The sequence below is a fragment of the Protopterus annectens genome, chromosome 2.part0 (assembly GCF_019279795.1).
Source record: "Protopterus annectens isolate FY-2018-M chromosome 2.part0, PAN1.0, whole genome shotgun sequence".
Taxonomy (NCBI): Eukaryota; Metazoa; Chordata; order Ceratodontiformes; family Protopteridae; genus Protopterus; species Protopterus annectens.
The window spans coordinates 234,517,712-234,540,387 of NC_056728.1; positions in this window are offsets into that span (position 1 = coordinate 234,517,712).

The window sequence follows — 22,676 nt, forward strand, 5'->3', positions numbered from 1 at the left end:
TGGGACACAATCAGTGAGCTCAATCATGCCTCTCTTCACATAGTCCAGAGAGGTATGTCCCAAGTCATTCACTCCAACATAAACTATGACAGAGTCATAACAGTACCTACTGAGAGACTAGAGTGCATTGGTGATATGGCGGATTCTGACACCCAACAAACAACTAACCATGACTTTCTCCTTATCCAGCCTGGTGAGGGGCACATCTGTGTGTCTCACAATGGAATCTCGTATGACTAATATGCTGGGTTTATGTTTAGGTCTTAGTGGCTGTGAGACACAGGTGTGTGAACTATGTATGGTGTGGTGGGCAGTGGATTTTGTGTATGTTTATGCATCAGAGGTCTCTTTTGTTTAGGTATGCTTTTGCTGAGGCTCACTGCATATGTGGGGGTGTGTTGTGTAGGTATGGGTGGTGTTTGAGGTTTGGTGTTCGTGTTGCCAACCTTCTCAGTGCCAGATATACTGGTTTATGGGGGAGACAGCAATGACACTAGGTGCTTGATGTAACTGCATCTCTCACAAATTGAGTTCCTAGGTGGTAGTAGTAGAGGGTTGTCCATGTACATGAGGCAGTTGCTACACTGTCTGAGGATGCCCATATCAACCAGAATGGCAGGAGAAAATGTAGGAAATTCTCCATCCATATTTGTCAGAAACTGAAAGAGCTAAGAGGGTAAAGGGAGGAAGGTCTAAGAGTAGTACTACTAGATGATAACACAAGTGCTACTAAGGGAAAATCTGTAGCTGGAATACCTCAAAAAGGGTTAAAAACTGTGCAGCTGAAGCTCTGGATGCAGCAGATCTGTATCTAGACTGCGGTACTCGATTTTAAGGTTAAGAACACAGTAAAAAAACTCACAATGAAGCACAGATTAATCACTTATAGTCAAAAGATCAGAATTTGCAGTATGAAAAAAATGAAGTAAAATGCAGTATTTTATTTGGCTAGGACCATGTCCTTCAGAAAATTTAATAAGTTGTTGGCCTCTTTCTAAAGGCCAGTTGTGACAACCCAGTATCTAAGTCTACTAGTGGCTTTCTGACCATTTTTCATTTGCATGCAGTTTGAAAGGGAAGGTTTTGCCTTGCAAATTGAAAGGTCATTCCACTAGAACTATGGCTATCTCTATGGTTTTCCTCTTGAGAGAAGCTATGGATATTTGTGCTGCTGCTTCTTGGGTGGGTCCTCATACCTTTGTGTCCCACTATAAGCTGGATATTTAGTCAAGGTGTAGAGCCTCATTTTGCTTGAATGCACATATCCGGACAGACAGAGCATGATACGAGGACTGCCTGGGTCCACATAGGCAGGGCACCAGGAATAAAGAAGGAGAGACCATACTAGACTTTTGTCAAGCAAATAGCTTGATAGTAGTCAACACATGGTTCAGAAAGACAGACAGTCACAAAATCATATACAAGACTGGCCAACATGCTACTCAGGTAGACTTCCTTCTAGTAAGGAACGGCACTGGCGTAGAATCAGTTTTTGCAAAGTCAACCTCAGTCAAACAGTCAGCCCACACCATAAACTACTGGTTGCCACAATCAGGTACAAGGAATGGGCAGAGACCAGGCTGAAGACCTGGAAGTTAACTGGAGAGAAAGCACAACCGTTCAAGGAATTACTCAGGGCTCTAGCATCCCAAGAAGAGGAGGAAATAGGTGAAGGTGAAGAATGGCAGCACCTCAAAACAGCATGTGCGAGAACTATAGAACAGATATGTGGCCGGGCCAGGTATGGAAATAAGGTACATAAGGATGGCTGGTGGTGGAATACAGAAGTCCAGAAAGTCATCAAAATAAAGAAGGAGTGCAGGAAAAAAATGGGAGATGGAAAAGACGGACCAGGCTAGGAAGGAATAATAGTTAGCTAACAAAGAAGCTAAGAAAGGAATTGCAATAGCAAAGAGTAGGGCATCAGAAGAACTCTACCACCTTTTGGAAAGTGACTTAGTAGGTGGCACAAAGAAACTATATCAGGTTGTGAAACAAAGAGAAAGATAAAGAAGGCAGTCTGACAACCTTCACAAGAAACATCAGCAACAACCTGCTCACCAGTCCAATGGACATCAAAGGCAGATGGAAGGAGTACTTCTAGCAGCTTCTGAATGAAGAAAACCCCACAGACGATGTACTTCCCCAGACACTCTCTACAAGGAGAGAAGAAGAGGAACAGCACTAAAGAAAATGAAGTCAGGGAAAGCAACAGGCTCAGATGAGGTCACAGCAGATATGATAAAGATGCTGGGTCAGATAGAGGAGAAATGGCTCCTGAGGGTACTAATAGCAGTGTGGAGAGAAAGGTATATCCCAGATGACTGGAAAATAAGCATACTCATGCCAGTCTACAAGAACAAAGGGGACATCCACAACTGTGGGCAATACAGAGGTATCAAACTCCTGTCACACTGCATAAAAGTTCTGGAGAGGGTGACTAATAAAAAGATATGCAGAATAGCAGAAAGTAATATGGGAGATGAGCAGTTTGGATTCAGATCAGGTGCAGCACAACTGACCTGATGTTTGCAGTGAGACAGATAGTTGAGAAGAAGCTAGAGATCAGGAAAGCATCCAACTGGGCATTCCTAGACTTGGAGAAAGCGTATGACATTGTCCCAAGAAAGATTTGGGCAGTACACTGATGGTTCAAAGTCCCAGAAACATTGGTAGAATTAGTGCAGGCTATGTGCAATGACCCAGTGACTCAAGTATGAACAGTGTTTGGTCTCACAGAAGGGTTCCCAGTGGGAGTGGGTGTGTACCAGGGTTCATCTCTGAGCTCACTGCTGTTCATAATGGTGATGGACTACATTAGCAAACCGGTTGGATGGAGCAGATCAACAAAGTTGCTGTATGCAGATGATGTAGCATTACAGGCAGACTCTGAACATGAATGGAATGCAAAACTGGATAGGGGACTGGAATGAAAAAACTGAAGGTGCATGGGATGAAGCTAAATGCAGGTAAGACAGTGGTAATGGCAGCAAACTGGGGAAATCAGAAGAAGCTGAGAAGTGAGATAGAATGGAAGTCACTGGAACAGGTTAACAGTGTCAAACATCTGGGAAGGTGGTTGAGGAGAAGGGAAGTCTAAATGAAGAGATCAAAGCTAAAATCAGAGGGGCTGCAGCCAACTGGCACAGACCTTCAGGTGTAGTGCATGACAGAAGAATGCCAAAGAAGCTGAAAAGTAAGGTGTACAAAACAGTGGTGCGACCAGTACTACTATATGGCACAGAAACCTGGGCAGTAAAGACAGAGCAGATGAGAAAGCTAGAGGTGATAGAAATGAAGTGCCTGAGAAGAGTGGTAGGATACACACTGTGGGACATATGATGAAATGAGGAAATAACAGCAGAAGCCAAAGTAGCTCCAATTGCAGAAAAGATCAAAGAGAACAGATTACAGTAGTCTGGGCATGTGCAGAAAAACAGAAGACAATCTGGTGAAGACGCTTTGAGACATACAGGAAGAAGGTAAATAAGAGGAAATGAGGGTATCCAGCAAAGAGGTGGATGGGCTTTGTGAGAGAAGAACTGCAACAGTCAGGCATGAGTGCCGAAGAAGGCAGGAGTGTGTCATTGAATTGAGAGAGATGGTGACAGTTAACATGACACTCTGACTCCATGTAGAAAATGGGAAGAAGGTGATTGATGATTATATCTAGACCCTCTTTCCATATTGCAGAATGTGCTCTCCTAGGGCCTCCCTGGGTAAAATGTGGTTGGGGACTGTCCCACTGGTTAAACCAGGATGGAAAAAAAGATATGAATGTTACATACTTACTATAATGATAGATCCATGTTGTCTCTTTCCATCCACTTCACCCATCCCACCCACCTACCCCCTTCTCTATTATGTTTTCTTGATCCCTTAGACAACTGAGTCAGGGAAGCTGCTCTCCTCCTTTTGTTTGGGGGTCCTTGGTGTCAGGCTTTTTGGTTCAGCAGTGAATCTGGTTTGGAGGGTGGCAAACTTGATCTGAAGTTAGTCTGTCAGAGTTATGGGTAGAAGGCAGAGCTAGGGGACTGCAGTCTTTTGGAAATGATCAGTCTCAGATCAGAGTCTGATCTAATAACCCACAGGTTGAGCTAGACAAAAAGAAACATGCGTCTATCATTATTGAAAGTACACAACTTTCATTTTCTCATGATCCTGACCTTGGTGAAAGGTCTAAAGTGATGGGTGAGCAGCAATTTCTTAAATTCAGTAAAATGCTTTCTGCATCTGCTGTCAGTCAACCTGGATTTTAACCACACGATCCTCAAACTTGGACTGTAGCTGGGGTACATCTTCAGTGCCTGACATTTCAGGAAATTTGGTCTATGTCACAAAAGCCCCTTCTGCTTATGCTGTGCTGACAAAAGCAGCTTGTTTGGCTCAGTAGACTAGGGAAGTTAATGTGTGATGGCGTTCATGGTTCTAATATAGAAGTATCCACTTCTTTTAAGGTGGGAGTTTGGCATAATGGTTAAGGTGTTTAACTTACAAACACAAGGTGCAGGATTTGATTCTCATATGGAGTAATTAGCTAGGCTTAAAATGGCTCCCAAGGGCAGCTAGCCTAGTACTATTCTATGAACCTATGAACCTGATATATGTCAACAGTTCTTTTTGTAGTGACTCCAGCAGTTTTACAAAAGAGCATGGATAACTCATTAGTAATGTGGTTCCAAAAAAGAATAGCAAATGGCCCTATCATCTGTGCAGGGTAGCCATGTACAGAAGGGAAATAGTATGGTCAAGGGATGTTCACCTTCTATATATGGAGAGACTTCTGTCACGCTCTCTTTGCTAAGTGGTTAATCTGCTACATGAGAGTGGATTTCCTCTACTTGAGGACTGCTTGACAAGAACCTGTTCACAACTACAAAGTCAATTTTAGGCCAGGACACACGTCATCTCTCGAATTTGGGAAATATGTTGCCATATGCATTTTCTCTTGTATCTTTAATTCAAAGAATTATTTTAAAAGCAGGAAAAACAAAGGCATGGTTGATCCTCATTGTGTATTTTCCTAGACAACCTTAAATGTCCCAGCTCAAGGAGATAGCAAGTGTATTATTTCACGTTATCAGTCAAGACTCTCTGTTGCTTTACTTCTTTTATCACTAGAATCATTTCTTCTCAGCACAATGTTGAAATTTTGATTCCAAATAAGGAGATGCTGTCATAAATAAAATTTATCCACCAAGAAGCCAGGTGGTCTGTAAGGAAATTCTATGTTTTGGAAAGAGAATATATTCTCTTCCTAATGTGGTGGTTATGTTGTAGTATCACTCTAAATTCAGCTGCTTTAGGTCCTAGATTGTATTTATAAGGGGCAGGATTGCTCATTGCTCTCCTTTGGTAACAAGGCATCTTTGGAAATTTCATTTGGATTCCAAGCTTAAAGATATTTCAAGAAGGGTGTTGTGTTTGAATCCTCCAAAAATACATTGATTACAAAATCATGGCTGGATTTTGTCCTAGAATGACTGACAAAGCATTTGTCTGAGCTATAGTTCTGCTAAAATTTATTTCTTGGAAGATATGGTTCTTCATGTGGTAAACACCTCAGCTAAAAAGGTGTCGGGACTTCGTATAAGTTTTCCAGCACATAAGTACTTGGTCTTTCACAAAAATAGGCCGACTCTTTCTATGAACCCTTTTTATACTTAAGGTCAGGCTAAACATTGCATTAAATAAAGAGATCCAGCTCTCATCCTTTCTATAGCCACCATCCCTTTCCATATCCACCATCTGCAGGGGTGCATATTCTTCATTGGATGGGTATTTGATGGCAATGGTTTGTATATATTAACAGGGATTTTATGCGTAAGTCGCTTCAGGGGTCCATCACGTACCATTTTATAAGAAACATAGCAGCTTATACTGCTTTCCTCTGAGGGCTCTCTTTTGCTGTTCTTGTGAATCAGTAATTGTCTACAATCCACAACTTCACAAAACACTACAAGTTAGATTTTTTTCAAAACCAGAGGCAGTTTGGGTATGGTGGTAAGCTAAAAAATGCTTGCTCGTGCTTCCACCAAATTTCCAGATATTTTGCTTGATATTCTAACCTAAGCAGATACTCTGAAGACGGGGATGATGAAATATAACAGTTATTTGAGGTATTTATCATAGCAGTAGATGACTGAATTGTCCCTGTTCTCATACTAAATCATCTCCCCAATTCTATACAGTAATACTCTATGCCTTCTCATAAACAAATTCCACTAGAAACAAGTAGAGAAACAATCATCCTGTCAATCTAAACCTAAAGAAAACATTAAACAGAGTACATATATATACAGCACCAAGATATTTATCCAGCTTATCAGAAGATACTCTGCAAAAATGTCCAAGGAGAAAACATTATCCTAGTAGACATCAGTATCAGTTGGTCCAGTAACGCAGCACAGACCACTGCTCTCACCCATCAAACTTGCTTGGATATTTTGGATATTGCCAGCTTAATCACTATCCCAACATGAATCCAAAAAAAGGTAATCATCATCAGATTTTAACCTTCACCCCCCTCAAAACATCATTTAATGTGACATTGTCTTATTTATTTATTTGCGTTTATATTACGTGATCGAACAGTGAAATGTTCAAACACGTAATAATCGACCCCAAAATATCTAAATGCCGTAATGTCGAATGGCAAAAAAACAAAAAAAACAAAAAAAAAAACATGCAAACAAACCATTAAAATGGTGTAATCAGGGGGCAAGCCACCCTGCACCCCTACACCCTCCGCTACTTAAATATACCAACTCCAAGATCGCACTACAGTGCAGAAGATGGAAATCTTTCCATTCTGCACTGTATGGAGATGCCGGTTCCACATGGCTGACATTTCGAATGTCGATCATATGGTCTCAGCCATATGGTCTTTGACATTCTGAAATGATGACCATGTGAAAGGGACCCTATTTGAGATAGGGATACATCCTAAAGTCACATTCTGTCATAACATAATTATTCATTATTGTAATTAAGTAATAATTGTTAGTCACAAGAGTTGTATAAAAGGTTGCAGACGTTCACAGATAATACACATTAACTGCAGTGTAAAAACAAGGAAGCAAACATGAATGCTATCTGTTGCTGTTGAAGCAAGTACATTGCGCTTGTTTTTGTATGTACAGTCTGAGGTGTTAAAAAAATTGGGTAAGATTGTGTAATATTTTGATGTTGTCTTTCGGCTTTTCCCGGTTAGGGGTCGCCACAGCGGAACTCCGGTTGGCAGTTGTTTTTTTTATGGTGTCGAGTTGAAAGCCCAACGCCCAACTTTCAACGAAGACACGCCCATTCAACGCATGTCTTTCGAATGCCCACTCGACTGCGGGGAGGACATGTAGACTCCACACAGAAGACACACCCAACCCAAGCCGCGAATCGAACGGGAGAACCTCTTGCTGTGAAGCAACAACACTACAGCTACACCACCGTGGAATATTTTGATATCAGCAGGAAAAGAATTCCCAGTAGCTGGTGGCAGCCTAAGTGACCATACGCTAACCTTTATTACCTGATCATCCGCAATGCTTCTTCAGACACAATGCTTATTTCAAACTAGGGATAAGCCTGGTTCTTTCTATGGCACAAACTAGGGATGAAACCCTGACCACAATCCAGAAAACCCAAGACTAATTATCAACTTGGGTGTTGGAGGGGTTTGGCAGGGAAGAATAGAAATGAAGAGACATCAGTGCACCCATCTTGGGGAGGAGGGAGACAGACTGATCTGCTTTAGTGCTGACAACTAGGTTCTGGCATGTAGCTTGCGAGACATTTCCCTGCAAGCTACATCACTGAAACCAGAAGGCTGCAGCAGCAATTCACTGTAGAGCGGTACAGCTGAAAAGCACACTCGTTGCAAAAGTTACACATTCCTTATTTTCATACAAGGAATGACATTATTTTTAATTTATTTAGTTTATTTTCAATAAACTAAATAAATAATTAAATAACCTCATTCATTGTATGAAAATAAGGAATGTGTAACTCTTCTAGAGCAGTTTTTTTTGTTGGAATATAGCCAGGTAGCTGTACTTAGGGATTGCTGTGATATACTACATTTCTTCTCAGAGCGTACAGCTGTAGTGAGTGTGCTTTTCAGCCGTATTGCTCTACGGTGAATTGATGCTGCAGCCTTCTGGTTTTGGCAATGTAGTTCACAGGGAAATGTCTTGCGAGCTACACACCAGAACCTGCTGACAACTGTTGCACAGAGAGGTGTGCATTGGTTTAAGACATGTATTTATTTCTGACAAACATCTACTGGGCAGTCTTCATGGGACATAGCTCGCCAATATGGGGAGATATAGCAAACTTCCATATTAGCTGCCAGAGGAGGGGTTTGGTCAGAAAATAGAAAGAACTCCTCATGGTGGATTGTGGGTGGTGTGTCTGTCATGAACATCTCTCATCCTAGTGTTGGAGAATGAATGAACAGAGTGTGACAGCAGCTACAAAATGTCAGCATGCATGGGGGACAAGTAAAACCCTCAGTTTGTCTATCAGTAGGAACTTCCCAGAGAGATCCTTTGGCTTCGACTCTAAACAAACTGCTCAGTTTTGCACCAGGGCTCCATGCAAAGAAGATTGGAAAACAGACATCTTCTCTTTTGCCTGGAAAGGGACATTCTTGTATGTCTTCCCTTCCTTTCTACTTATCCCAAAGGTTCTTCTGAAGATTCAGAAAAGACAATCCAGAAGTGCTGATGACTACCTTTTTCACCCAGAAAACACTGGTTACCCTTTCATTTTCACCTAACCAAGGGCAATCACCTAACGTATGGACTTGTTCACATAAAACAAGGCTCTCTTATTCTTCTGAGCCTAACCACACTGAACCTCACAATGACAGGCTTCTAATTCCTTATACGTACCTTTACTCAGAGAAAGTAGTACAGATAATAAAAAAGACTTGGGACCTGAATCAAAATATTAACCCTATCACTTTTTGAACAAACTTCTTCTGTATCTTTAAAATTATTGACTTGGAAGACAGTTTTAATAGTACTCTTATGATCTAGCAAATGGGGTTTCAAGTTACAGTCTCTTATGCGTTATCCTTTATTAGTCTTTCAGAAACACAGGGTTAGCCGCAGAACTAATCTTTCCTTTATGCCAAACATTGTATCTGAACTGTCTCTGAATCATTCTGTCTTCCTACATTCTTCCCAGTCTTCAAAATAAAATATAAAGAATTTGTGCTGGGTATACAATAGCAGCTCAGATTCTATCTAGACAAGACAAAAATATTCAGGAAATCTGAACAACTCTTTATATCCTAGGAAGAAAAAAGTTGGGCCTTCCAGTTTCAAAGCAGACCATCTCTTGGTAACTACCCCTTTCTCTCTTCTTCTTACTCCGTCCTTGACAAAGCATTTCTAGGTCAGGTCAAATCACATTAAATTACTGCTTTCCCTATCAGGTATTGATAACAGCATACAGGCAAACTGAAAGGGACAGAGGATTTTTAAATGAAAGACCAGGTCTGGTAGTGTTTTAGTCGAGTATGGAATAGAAGTTGCTGCTAAAAAGGGATAATTAGTAGACCGTACCCAGAGGAGATTAGAACTGATTGGGAAGAGAGAACGGAAAGGTAATACAAAAAGGAGCAAAACAATGCGATGATATCTCTACAGCTTCCAAGTATGCAACAAAGTGCAGAAGGCTTAAACATTTTGCTTGGAACTGTTTGTCTAGGTATTATTATACCCTAAGCAGACTTGAATTTTTCCTCAGGTAGACAGCAAATACTGGAGATATAATGGGAAAGTGATGCAATGCATAACATTTATTTTGGGAATGTAACAAGTTGGTAGATTTTAAAAATTCCCAACAGAGCATTTTGTCTGAAATGTTGAGGGAATAAATGGTTGTAATACAGGACATTATTCTTTTATCTGGGATATAGGATCCAAATTGCTCAGACATTGTATAAACATATCAGTTCTTACAGAACTCATAGATTTTGGTTTTATATCATTGACCCTATTAATATGGACAACACAGGTGGCCCAGGTGATGACTTTTTGGAATTTAAGGAATTAAAATGGCAATTGAAGACAAATGCAATTGTTTATCCAGATTTAAATTACATGATCTCCATTAGCAGTGTTTTGCGTTTGAAGGCAGCTCTTTGTTTTTGATCTTTTGTGTGTATTTTAGTAGTTTTTCTTTACAGTATTTATTACGTTTTAGATTTGGCATCTTATGTATTTGATTTAGGTTTAGTGTTTTTATAGTTAATTTATAGGAATTCAATCATGTTTAATGTTTATGTTATGATGATATGGATGTTTTAAACATGTTTGCAGAGCATTTTTCAATTAACTAATCATGTGACTTAAGTGGGACCATAAAATTAAAACTGTTACTGTGATGGTTGTTCTGAAGAAGATCGTGTACTAGGATGAAAACACTCATTTTTTATTTATTTTTTTTAAATAAAGCAGTGCGAGTTGCTATTTGTTCCGGGCTTGTAATTTGTTTCTTGGTTATTTGTGGTTTTCCATATGTTACAGGAATTGCTCAGACATACTAAGCCCTTACTAGATTTAATGTTATTGGCTGCAAAAAAGAAAAAGCAATTATTAGAAAACTAAAGTGAAAATCTAAACCAACTGTAACTGAAGTACTGAATATTGTAAAGGAGCTAGAAGAACTAGAAGTGAGATGTTTAGGAAAATTTAAATTTCATAGAAATAAATTTGTGGAAACAATACATGCAGAATAATGTTCCATTGGAAGAGTGAAATTTAAGGGAAGACATGAAATGAGCAATTTATGTAATGATGGAGTGAATAAAAATAGTTAAAATGTATACTACATGAACATAAAGGAAATATTATATTTTGTCTTCTTTCTTTTACTGTATATATCCAAATTTAAAAAATGTCATTTTTAATAAAGATGTTAAAAAAACTAAAAGCATATTCTCTTAGAGCTATGGCGGTGCAGCTACCTTGTCTTCTACTCGCACTTTCACAAAATATTGGATACCAGGACCATTCTTCAAAGTTTGTTGGACTCTAGCTCTGTTACACTTAACTCTACCCTTTTTAATGGGAAACATCCTATAAGTCAGAAATACTGCATCAATGACTACAGTATAGTTGTTTAAGACTTTGCTATAACAGTAGTAATTCAAATAGATCACTTTTGCAGTAAATGCACCCAACCACCTTCCTCCAGTTTTCTTTCTTTTCTTTTTCTTTTTGGCTTGTCAGACCCCTCTAACTTCTCCCCTCTGTTTTTTCAGTTTATGTGTAAGTCTATCCACCTTGACTATTAGCCTCAGTCCTTTTCAGTGGGTCAAGAAAGCTCTGGAGATTTTCACACAAACAACCCTTAAGTAACAGCACATAGGTCTCATGTGCAGGTTGTAATTTGGATGTACAATGTGAGGGGAAGGTGCCTAAGCTTTTTTTAAATTTACCAGATGTACAGTATCCTTAGTAGGATTTGTCCCATAGGTCAGCAATTCTGCAACTACTGTTATGATAAGGTCTTTCACAACTCTACTTTCTTCTTCACTCCTGCTACATATTCCCCTCATAGGCTTCTATTTTCAACAATCCTTCCAGGCTTAATCCCTCTTCTTTGGGCCTTCCCCACTAGAGAGAAGTTAACAAGGTCAGAGAGAGGCCATCAGGTCTGTAAGGACACATATTATTAGAAACAGAACCCAACACCCAACTTTTAATGTAGCATGTTAACAGCATCTCACCCAGTATAACCAAGAGCATTTGTACAAAAAAAATAAAATTCTACCAGTCCGTAAACCTTGCCAGTTGACCCCATTATCACTCTACCTTCATGTAATGCAGTATATAATCTTTCAGTCTTCTGTAGCTGCCTGCTAATTTTTTCTTTCCACTTTGATTATATTAGTCTAATTTTCATCTTCCCTAAGATTTGTAAGACATAATTCTAAACACACTCTGCTCTTTTTTGGTGTTCATACACTGACATTGTTTTCATGTACAACCTAGTTATTATAAAGGAACTAAATGTAACGGTACTGATCGAACTCCAGTGGTGCAGAGGGATAAAGCCCTGACTGCAGTCTAGATAACCTAAGGTGAATTAGCAGCTCAAGTGACTAATGGTGCTGGAGGGGAGGATGCAAAAGAGGAGTTCTGTGGGCTAGTATTAGATTCACAAATAAATAAACGACACTAGTGATTGTCCAAAAATATATAGTTTAATCAACAAGTTGAGCGCTATCGTTCCAACACATTACAATAAACTCCATCAGAACTAAATCCATTACAAAGCTTATCACAATAAGTACTGATTTAAAATCATGTAATTAAATACTATCCCCTTTAATCAATTAATTCATTAACCTTTAAAAGACCAAAACATTCAAAACATTGTATATATCACGCATCATAAAACTTAAGTTTTAAAATTGAATCAGAGTCAGGGTCATTTAACCCTGGGTAATTCATAGCATTTAAATATAATTGCCATTTTAATTCACTCTTATTGAGATGCTCATCTATAACAAAACCACAAGCATATCTTATAATCTGTTCCAAAATCAGAAAAAAATTATTTTTTATTTTTTATTTATTTCTTTTTTATGGCAGAAGGCCATACATTTTCTTTTGTGGTTTTGGAACAGATTAACAAAACATCAAGCATCTCTTATATAGATCGCCAGTGTCGGTTTAGCACCACAGGAGGTTTTTTTAGTTTGTGGTTCATGTTATTCCTGTGAGATTACTGGTTTGTGGTATTAGACTCACCAAGCCTCTGATGGGTAGTACCCTTTATAATAGGTGTGCAGGAGTGTGCACAACATGGAGGAGCATTCCGAGCCGCTTTGTGATGTGTTTCACTCATCTGTTGGGGTTAAGGCCATTATAAATGCCCTCAGCCAAGAAGCCAGTGAAGACACATGCTGCCTGAATGACAAACCCTGCAGGATGGCTTTCACCTCCATATTTACGGACAGACTCCCCAACATGTTAGAATAAAAGGGCTGAAATCCAATTGCAGGAAGTTTGATGGCTTTCAGCCATAGAGTTAAAAATACCAACAAAATAGAAATAGAATATTAGCCCAGTGGCATACAATATGAACTTTGTAAATGTGTCCTTCAGAATATGTTTGCACTCACAAGTATGTAGAGATATAATTCTAGAGATACTTATATTAAAGCACCATTCAAATATTAGCTTCTGTTACTCTGTTATACTGTTGCACCACGAACACTTGTAAAAACAGAAAAACCAAAATGCAGAGGTAACGTTGTCCCAAACAGCTTGGAGAAATAATCCACAACAGTTTTTACCACTTCTATCTAACACTATGTATTAAAATTCAACCTTCAATAAAAAGTTCTTTGTATAAAAAACATCTTTTTGTAAAACTTATTTCTGTGCTTTACAATTATTAACAAATAATATGTATAATGTCACAATAAAATTATTTTTATCTGTATTTTAAAAAACATTTTAAATTTATTGTGTCGTTCAATCCAGGGAACTTATCAGCTCCTAGGTGGAGCTGCCAATATGCTTCCTTGCATTCTAGGATGTTATTTAAATCACCGTTTAAACTAATGTTTTCTACACTATCCAAAACAAAGAATTCGAACTTTTTGAATCCCTAGACCTTTGCTTTTGTGCTGTGTTTTGTGCTGGTAAAATTTCAGAGTGTGCTGGCAGTCAGTATAAATGGTTAATGCTATGTGTGCCGTTCATATAGTACAGGGTTTGTCTACTGTGCGACTTTTGAGCAAATCACTTAACTAGAAATCATTCTAGGGCTGCCCCCTAAAAAGGAATGATGTATCCAGTGTGCCTAGCAAGTTAACAAATCGGTACAGTAAACTCCCAGTTATTAGGAACTCAAGCAACCGGCAAAATATATATATACATATATATATATATATATATATATATATATATATATATATATATATATATTGAAGAAATACATTACAGTGTTCATGTGTTGCACTTTGTTTTTCCCCGAAGAAACATACCTTACGTTTTTAGAGTTTTAAAAAGGAAGATAGGAATGCTATTGCGGTGGTGGTGCTGCGGTAGCTTTGTCGCCTCATAGCAAGACGTTGTGCCATTCAATTCTCAGGTAGAGCATCTTCTGTGTGGAAACATGTGTGAATGGGCGTACCTTTGTTGAAGGTTGTGCGTCAGGGCTGGCAAACTCAGCATGTAAAAAATCTACTGCCAATCATTAGCGGACCGGAGTTCTGCTGTGGCGATCCCTAACCGGGAAAAGCTGAAAGACACAAACAAACAAAAAAGGAAGATAGGAATAAATTCTCTCTCTCTCCCCAACCTGAGAACAAGTCAAACCAAACAAATAGTACAGAGTATGGCATTAGTCAGGCCTATTTTTAATAGTAACTCTCAAGCAATCAGAAACTACAGTTATCTGGCATCTACCAATCCCCATGGATGCCGGTTAACTGTGAGTTTTCCGTATTATTATTACTTTCTTCAGTTATCCTGGCATCTCTTTACCATCACACTTGTCCTCCTTGCTGTCATGACAGTTGTCTCCTATAGCAGATCATTGATGCTTTGCTTACATGTACCACAATATGTATCCATCCCTGCGGCCACTACAGTACCTTGATCAGCTCCTCCCAAATCTAGAAATAAGTCTTCATTTTCAGAAAAAAAAAAAATATAATTATCATGAGTAGTCAAGGGATCAAAATTGTCTTGCACATGACTAAAGATCTGATTAGACCTAAAAGTATCGGCATCAATTTGTCTGTCCCTATCAAACTTTGAACAAGTTTGTTCTGTATCTTTTTTAACCAAATTATTATCTATCAACAGTGATTTTAGAGAAATGTCTTGTTTTGTGACCACTGTAATAATTTATCCAAACACAGAGACTGTGCTTTAGTTCTCTTGGAAAAGCTGACTGCTTTCATTAAAAAATACATCTATTAATCAATGTAATTTAAAATCTGGTACTTCAACCCTTCTTAAATGTTTTGGATTCATTAATCACCTAAGTGTTTTAACCCCATATGAATGTATTCAAAATGTTCAATTGAAGTTGGTATTGTCAGGACACTGGATAACATTAGACTGGTTGCCAAAGGGATTCATCATTCAGCAAGACCCAATCTCTTGTCAACTAGACCCCCTCCTTTAGCCTCTAGTCTGCTACTCCTTGCTGACTTTCCAGATCATGCTGCCACCATTTTTGCATCAACATCTCCATGTCAGCTCAAGCGTGGGAAAGTCTCTTTATTGTCTGAGGGCAGATATGTGCTTTTCTTTACCAATCATACTATTTTTTCTTTGGTATTCAGTGTACCAATCTAATTTATCTTCCTACTCCAACCACCCCATAACCCTTCCCATCCTCAAGCATTAAAAAAAAAAAAAAAAGTTAATTATTCTTCATTGCTAACCTACTCTGTAGATGGTTACATAGTTTTTTGTAATAGACTAATGACAGCCTTTTCAAATTTTTGTGGTGAGTTTTATTTATTGACATTTGATGGGAAAGTCTGTCTATTACAAACAGGAATTTCAATATAAAGTGAGAGAAAAGCAGACATAGTATATTTGGAGAGAAAGCCAGGGAAGATAAATTTAAAGAAATAAGGAAATTAGTGAAAAAGGGAGAATAAGGAGATGTAAGGCATTAATATGTATTTGTCCACAGGATTACCACTAACTTTGATTTGGTCAGGCTGTCATTTATTGTACCATATTGTTACTGTGTGCTTTGAATACCTCATCACTTGATATATCAAACTCTCATATAATCATTGTTCTACAGTGCCACTCTGTGCTTAGAAATGAAAACAAGGCCTCTGGTTTCAAAAAGTGCTCCAGGTATGGAATTAAGATCTTGCCCCAGACCTTCCTGATTTCTGTGCTGCATATCTTAGGGTTGGGTATGTTGATGTCAATTGCTCCATATGCAAAAACTTTAGTTTGAGAGTTATACCAGATAAGAGGAATACATTAGTATTTAAGGGGTTGCTTAAAGGTGACAAGAAGGAAAAATACACTTTCAAAGGATTGGAAAAGGACCAGGTTTAAAATTCATAAAAGAATGGGAAACAACGAACTGAAGAGATCAAGCCTTCTTCTCCTTCCCACCCAGGACTTGCAATGATTTCTACTTCGTCACATTACCGAGGCTCATCATGGCTGACAGACTATACTCCAAGGAGGAGAAAAGGAGCCTTCTCCTTGAAGCAGGAATTACTGCATTTTTTGTCTTCCAGACCAGCATCCTCTGCTTCCTTTTTTTCCTCAAGGTCTCTTTGGAGCCCTACTCAGACCAAATGGAACAAGATGAGGTCAGTATTTATGAAGTCTCAGTGTCAGTGCGGTGTTTTCTCTGCCCCTTCTGGTTCCAAGGTAGTATTTGAAAAAGTCCCACCTTCATTTATTTCTCTTCCTTCCATGTGCCTGTTTTAGCACAAGGGCTTATGGAACCCATGCTTATGTTTTCACCTCCACAGGATTATTTTTAATTGGTGTCAAAGCCCTTGACGTCAGTGGATGGGTCAAACCAGACAATGTCAGTGCCAAGCCCAACCAGGCCCAAGGGGATCAGTGCTGGCAGCTGTTTAGCATTGACATCAGCGCCAAACCTTTCCAGCCTCTTGTCAGTGTTGATACTGTTGACGTTTGTTCCAGCAGTGCCACAGTCCACCTTTATGTCATCAGTGCCAATGATTGGCTCAAAGATTGCTCCCCTTTGAGTTACATGTGCACCCATTTGACACCAGTGGTATCAATCCCTGGTTTGATGATGGAGTTGTTAGTGTTGAGGGGATCAGACCCGGTCCCTAAGAAAGAACAGGCGTTTCCTCTGTTGGTTCTGCCCTTGAGCCTGATAGAAGCTGCTTCCTCCTATTTCTCATCAGTCTTGTCCACTAAGGAGAGACAACATTGTGCACTATCAATACTCCCTAAGTTTGGGCTTACTTTTTTTGGGGAAAGCTTGGATGAGTCCTCTCAGAAAAAGGATGTGTAAAGGAAAGCACAGACTCCCCCTTCCCAGACACAGATCTTGAAGGAGCAGTTTTTCTGAGGACACTCCATTTGGGGAGATATTGGAGATGACGTGGCAAAGAGTGTCTTGGGTGGTTGACCCAGTCTCTCCTGTAGAAGAACTTTTTCAGAGAGCATACAGGTCCTCTCCCCAATGACCTAGGTGGTCCCTCCACCAATAAACTGATCAATATGATCTATTCCAAAGCCTGGAAAGAGGGAGACATCACAGAACCCATTCTCTACAACCCAGATGGACTGCGCAAAGCACCAATGGTAGGCCCCACTGCAGTAAAGGGCATCTTGTGTATTCTATCATAATTGTAGCAGCCACCAAGAAGTCAGACCCAGACAATGCCCAAACTATTCATCTTCCTAACAAAGAAGTGTTGATGATAGATAGGCTAGGGAAGCATATATATGCACTGAGTCCTTTTACAATCAGGGTGTTGAATTATTTGTCACACATATATAGGTTTCAGAAGGATCTGATGGGCAAAGCAAGGCAGACATTGAAACAATTGCCCACAAGCAGCTGGAGACCCTAATTGCCACCATCAACTCCATGACTTCATTGTCTGTTAGGCTATTACATAATGGAGAGGATGGAGCAACTTGGGTAGTGGGTTCAGGCATAGTAATGTGGGGACAAGCCTGACTTCAATTAACAGGATTTGTGGAATGCTTTTAAGGCATCATTTGTCAAGGACCCATTTGATGTATCTTCTCTATTTGGGCAGCATGTCAAAGACAAGCTGCAGCAGTATGAGCTGGAAGTAAATCACTCACAGTTGTTGGGAGTTAGGTTCAGCTCCACAGAGGTCATTCTAAAGAAACCAAAAAGGGACCAAAAACCTTTGATTTTAAAAGCCCGATCAGCCACAGAACCAGCAGCCCTTCAACAGAAGTTCTCATTACAGGGGTAACAACTATGGTAGCCATCACCAGAGAGGCATCAGTAAAGGTTTCATGGGTCCTCATCCAGACCTAGACAATATCAACTCTAAATCATTCACTGCTTAACTCTGGAGGCAACTGGGAATTATCTCTGCCTGCACCTGCTTGTGTGGCTGGCCATCATGCAAGAGAATAGAGTCATGGAGATCATATCCAGAGACTATTCTATACTGTTTTAATAAAGCTGAAACAACCACCCTTCCATCCTCCAACAGTGCTACGCCGTTAAAGGAAGATGGCAGAACAAGATGTACAACATCTTCTCCAAAAGAGAGCCATTTAGGAGGCCCCACCAGATCAGACAGAGTCCAGATATTATTCCAGGTTCTTTGATGCCCATTTTAGATCTCATTTGTCTAAACTGATATGAGAAGAATGTGTCATTTTGGATGGTCATAGTGCAATCTGTCCTGCCAAACTTGCAAGCAGGAGACGGGATGTGCATTCTGGATTCTACAGATGCTTCCTACATATCAAAAAAGCCAAACTGTCCAGGAAATTCCTATGCCTCCAGGTGAGAGACATTCATTACCAATTCAGAGGGTCACCATTTTGTTTCACCACAGCCCCGCTTAGTGTTCACAAAATGGATGGTTCCAGTCACTGCCTATATGCATCTACTGAGAAAAGGAATATTTCCCTACCTAAATGATTGGCTCGTCACTACTATTGCTAAGGGAAAACTCGTCATCAGCAATACTTACTCCAGGTATGCCTATATTTTGGGAACTTCAGTAAACTTCCAAAATCCCAACTGGAACCTTCTCAGTCCTTTAAGGTCATAGGTTTTCAGTTAGACATCACAAAATGTTGGTATATTACTACAAGAAATAATATTTACTATAGGCCAAGCAGTCATGGTGTCTCACAGCAGACCCAATTCCAAATGCTGCAATATTCCTGAGAGAGTTAGGCACCATGGCAGCTTTCATAAGCAGTTCTTTATACCAGATTACACATGAGAATATTTCAATGGACACAGAGTCCAGTGAGGCCAAGCAGCAGAGTTTATGTTAATGACCATCAGACCATCCACAGCTGCAAGCAACACTAGTCTTTGGTGGACAAACCCAGTCAATATAGTGCCTCGGGAACCCCTTTTGTCTAACACTGGCAGCCACACTAGCCATAGCGGTATGTTTGCTGGGGTTGGACGCAGTTCTTGACCAGGACTGTCCAAGGGAAGTAGAACACAGTGGCCAAGTTGCCATTTAGCATATTGGAGATTAGAGCACTCTTCCTATCATTGCAGGCCTTCTAAGACCATCTCCCACAAGGTGCTGTGTCCATCCAGGTTAGTAATATGGCAGTGGCATGGAACATCACTAAAACAGGGAGGAACCCATTCCTACCCCCTTTGCCAAGAAGCCAACACCTTTATTAACATCTCATATTGTACAACGACAGGAGTACACATTCAGTTATAAAAGATAAAACAAACCATTGCAATTTTTTTCCTTTTCATGCGTTTTATATAGGTTCTTTATTAACAATTATTCAGTTTAGCATTAGATAGATTCCTGAGTTGTACCATCCCTGAAATTTCACTCCTCCTCCTCAACATTACTCTGTATATATTGTTCCCATAGATTCCATTATTTCTTTGTAGTTTGCTCCTTCCCTTTTTAAAGATCCCACATCTGACAATTCTTTTTATCTCCTTTACAACATTCAATAATTCTGTTATAGTTGTTTTAGTTTTTGATTTCTATTTTCTAGTAATTACGTTTTTGCCAGTCAAAAGTATTAAACTTATCAGGACTTTAATATCTCTAGGCAATTCAGTTTCTGTATCTTAGTTCAAAAGAATCATTCCTTTATTTTAACTAAGTACACTGTGGAGAATTTCTAAACTTTACCAACTTGTTGCATTCCCAGTAAACGTATTCCCAAGTATCCCTTTCTTTCCCATCACATCTCCAGTAATTGCCGTCTCTCTCTGTGAAACAAAATTCTCTGAAGTCTACTTGGGGAATACAAATACTTCTATGTAAAAATACCAAACCTGCCAGATTTTGTTGCATACTTGAAAGCCATACAAATACTCTCCCATCATTTCTTTGTATATTGCCTTCCCATTCTCACTGTCCTGTCTTTTCTGTACACTTCTAATTGATTTTTCTCATTATCATGAACTATTTCATATACCCTACTGATATCCCTGTCTTATGTTTCCCAAGAAGCCATGAGTATAGAAATGAAGCATTGCTTCACATCACTTTCTCAGAGCAATGCACTTTATGGGAACATCCAATGTACTTCAGGACAGGTTGGGCAGATACTGTTCCCTCACAAATGGTCTCAACATGTCAATAACCCAGAAAATTTTCTGCAAATGGGGAGCAAATTGTGATCTCTCTGGTACACCATCCAGAGCCAAATGCAACATGTTTCTCTCCACTGTCCCTCAACAGGGGTATCCCCGAAGAGACATCTTCACTTACATTTGGTCCCCAGGATTCTTTTATGCCTTTCCCTCCATTCCACTCACAACCAGATTTCTACAGAAAGCCAGGATGTGCAAGGCCAAGGTCATTCTCATGGTCTTGTACTGTCCATGCCAGATTTGGTTTCCTCTGTAATGGCCTCATATCAGAAGAAGATCCCTACGTCACTCCAATTAACTGCATGCTTTTTCCAATTCTAGCAATGGCTAGGGATACAGTGCTCCTGTCACAAGTAAAGAAATTGATTGTTGCTTCTCAGAAGCCTTCAACAAGGAAAATCTACAAAGGTAAACAGAATACTTTATATGAACAAGTGATCACAACATCGATCCTTATCTAGCTCCAATTCTTCAAGGTCTAACATTTATTTCAAAACTGCTGCAAAAGGGAGTTATCTGTGATTCCATTGAAGTACATTTAACAGCAATTTCCTGTTTCCATTTAGGATTTCAGCATCACATAAGATGTGTAAGGCATTCCTTAAAGGAATTTTTCACTCCAGACCCCCACTACACCCCCATCCCCCACTTGGGGTTTGAACTTTGTGTTAGAAAAGCTCATGCTATTTTCCTGTGAGACAGCAAATATGACTGACATGAAGATTCTGTCATGGAAGGCCCTTCTCTTTGTAGCTATCACAGTGGCTAGTAGAATTTTAGAGTTTCAGACACAATCTTCCAAGAGCCCTTATCTAGTACATCACAAAGACTATGTTTCTTTAATAACTGATCCATCTTTATGCCTGAAGATTTTACACAGACTAATTTGAATCAGTGCATTGATTTTACATAGACTAATTTAAATCAATGTATTCATCTGCATGTATTTACCCCAAAATTTACAAAAAAAGGTAGTCCAGAAAGCTTGAGTCAGGTCTGGTATCCTACCTGTGACCCAGTAGGTGACAAGTCTAACAAGAAATGGGGTGCAAAAGATTAGTCCAGATAAAAATCACATTAGCCAGCAGATCTAGGAGACCTTCTCTTAGATGCCCTCCCTATGTGAGGAATATAGATGCCTAGTTGACAGTTCAAGTAGTTTTTTTCAGTTAAGTAGGTAGATGGATTAGTGTTCTTGTTCTAATACATGACATTCAACATGTCAATTATTTAAAGGCAGTTACGGACATGGTGGGAGGATCCAGGGGAGATGACTGAAGGAAAATCTAGGAGATGGAAAAAAGGAGCCAATCCCAAAGTTTACTGTGTTCCCCATTTATACTGATAGGTGTGTTATTTTCTTATCTTTTTTCCCCTCCCAGATGTGAAAAACAGCTTGTATGCTTTCAGAAAAGCATCCACTTTCAGACCTAAAAAAGTGCACTCACTAGCTTATCTTTAAATAAAACTAAATTGTACACTGTTCTATTAAACCCATTAATGTATTAAGGCTGATAGGGAAGCTGCTGTCTCTTATTCACTTCCAATAACTTCAAACTATTTTCACTGAATTGCTTGCCTTTGTACCATTAAAATTTTACATTTTCCTCAACAAAGAATGCGCAGAACTCACAAGATTAATTGCTTGCACCTGCAGACAGCTCATCTCCATGGAAACAGCAATAAGAAAAAACAGCTAACAACACTGCAGATGCAGAAAGGAATCTGTCAATTTCACTTAAAACAAAATGTACATCTGCCTTCAGCTGCAGACTTAACTCTGGCTGAATATTTGTTAATGGAAAAAACAAGTTAATATCATTGCAGATGCAAGAAACAACATTTTTCATGTTTTTCATTATTTTGTCTTATTTTTCAAGCCTACTTGCTTACAAAAAATGTTTATAGTGTAAGTCAAGGGCATTAATCTAGACACTCTAGACTTTGTAAAAAATAAGTGAAAATATCTTAATTCTACATATAATATAATCAATGCACTGTTACACCCCCAGTCCTACCCCAGCAGTCCAAAATCACAGCATTTTTAAACTTGCTTTTGTTCAAACTTTCTTCTTTTGTGACAAGGTAAAACCAATATTTCTTATAACTAAAAAGTAATTGTTTACTTTGATATCTTTAACACATACACAGTCACTGAAAAGGCTCCACCCCACACATTTAAAATATCCCTGACTACATAATACATTAAATTGCTTTACTATGCAACATGCAGTTTATATCTTGAAATGTTTTATAAAAATACTGTTAAGAACAACAATTGTTTGCCTACAGTTACTTTTTACCTTTTAGTGCCCTTCTAAACATTACAGACATAAAGTGGACTATATGCTATACACTCTACCCAAATG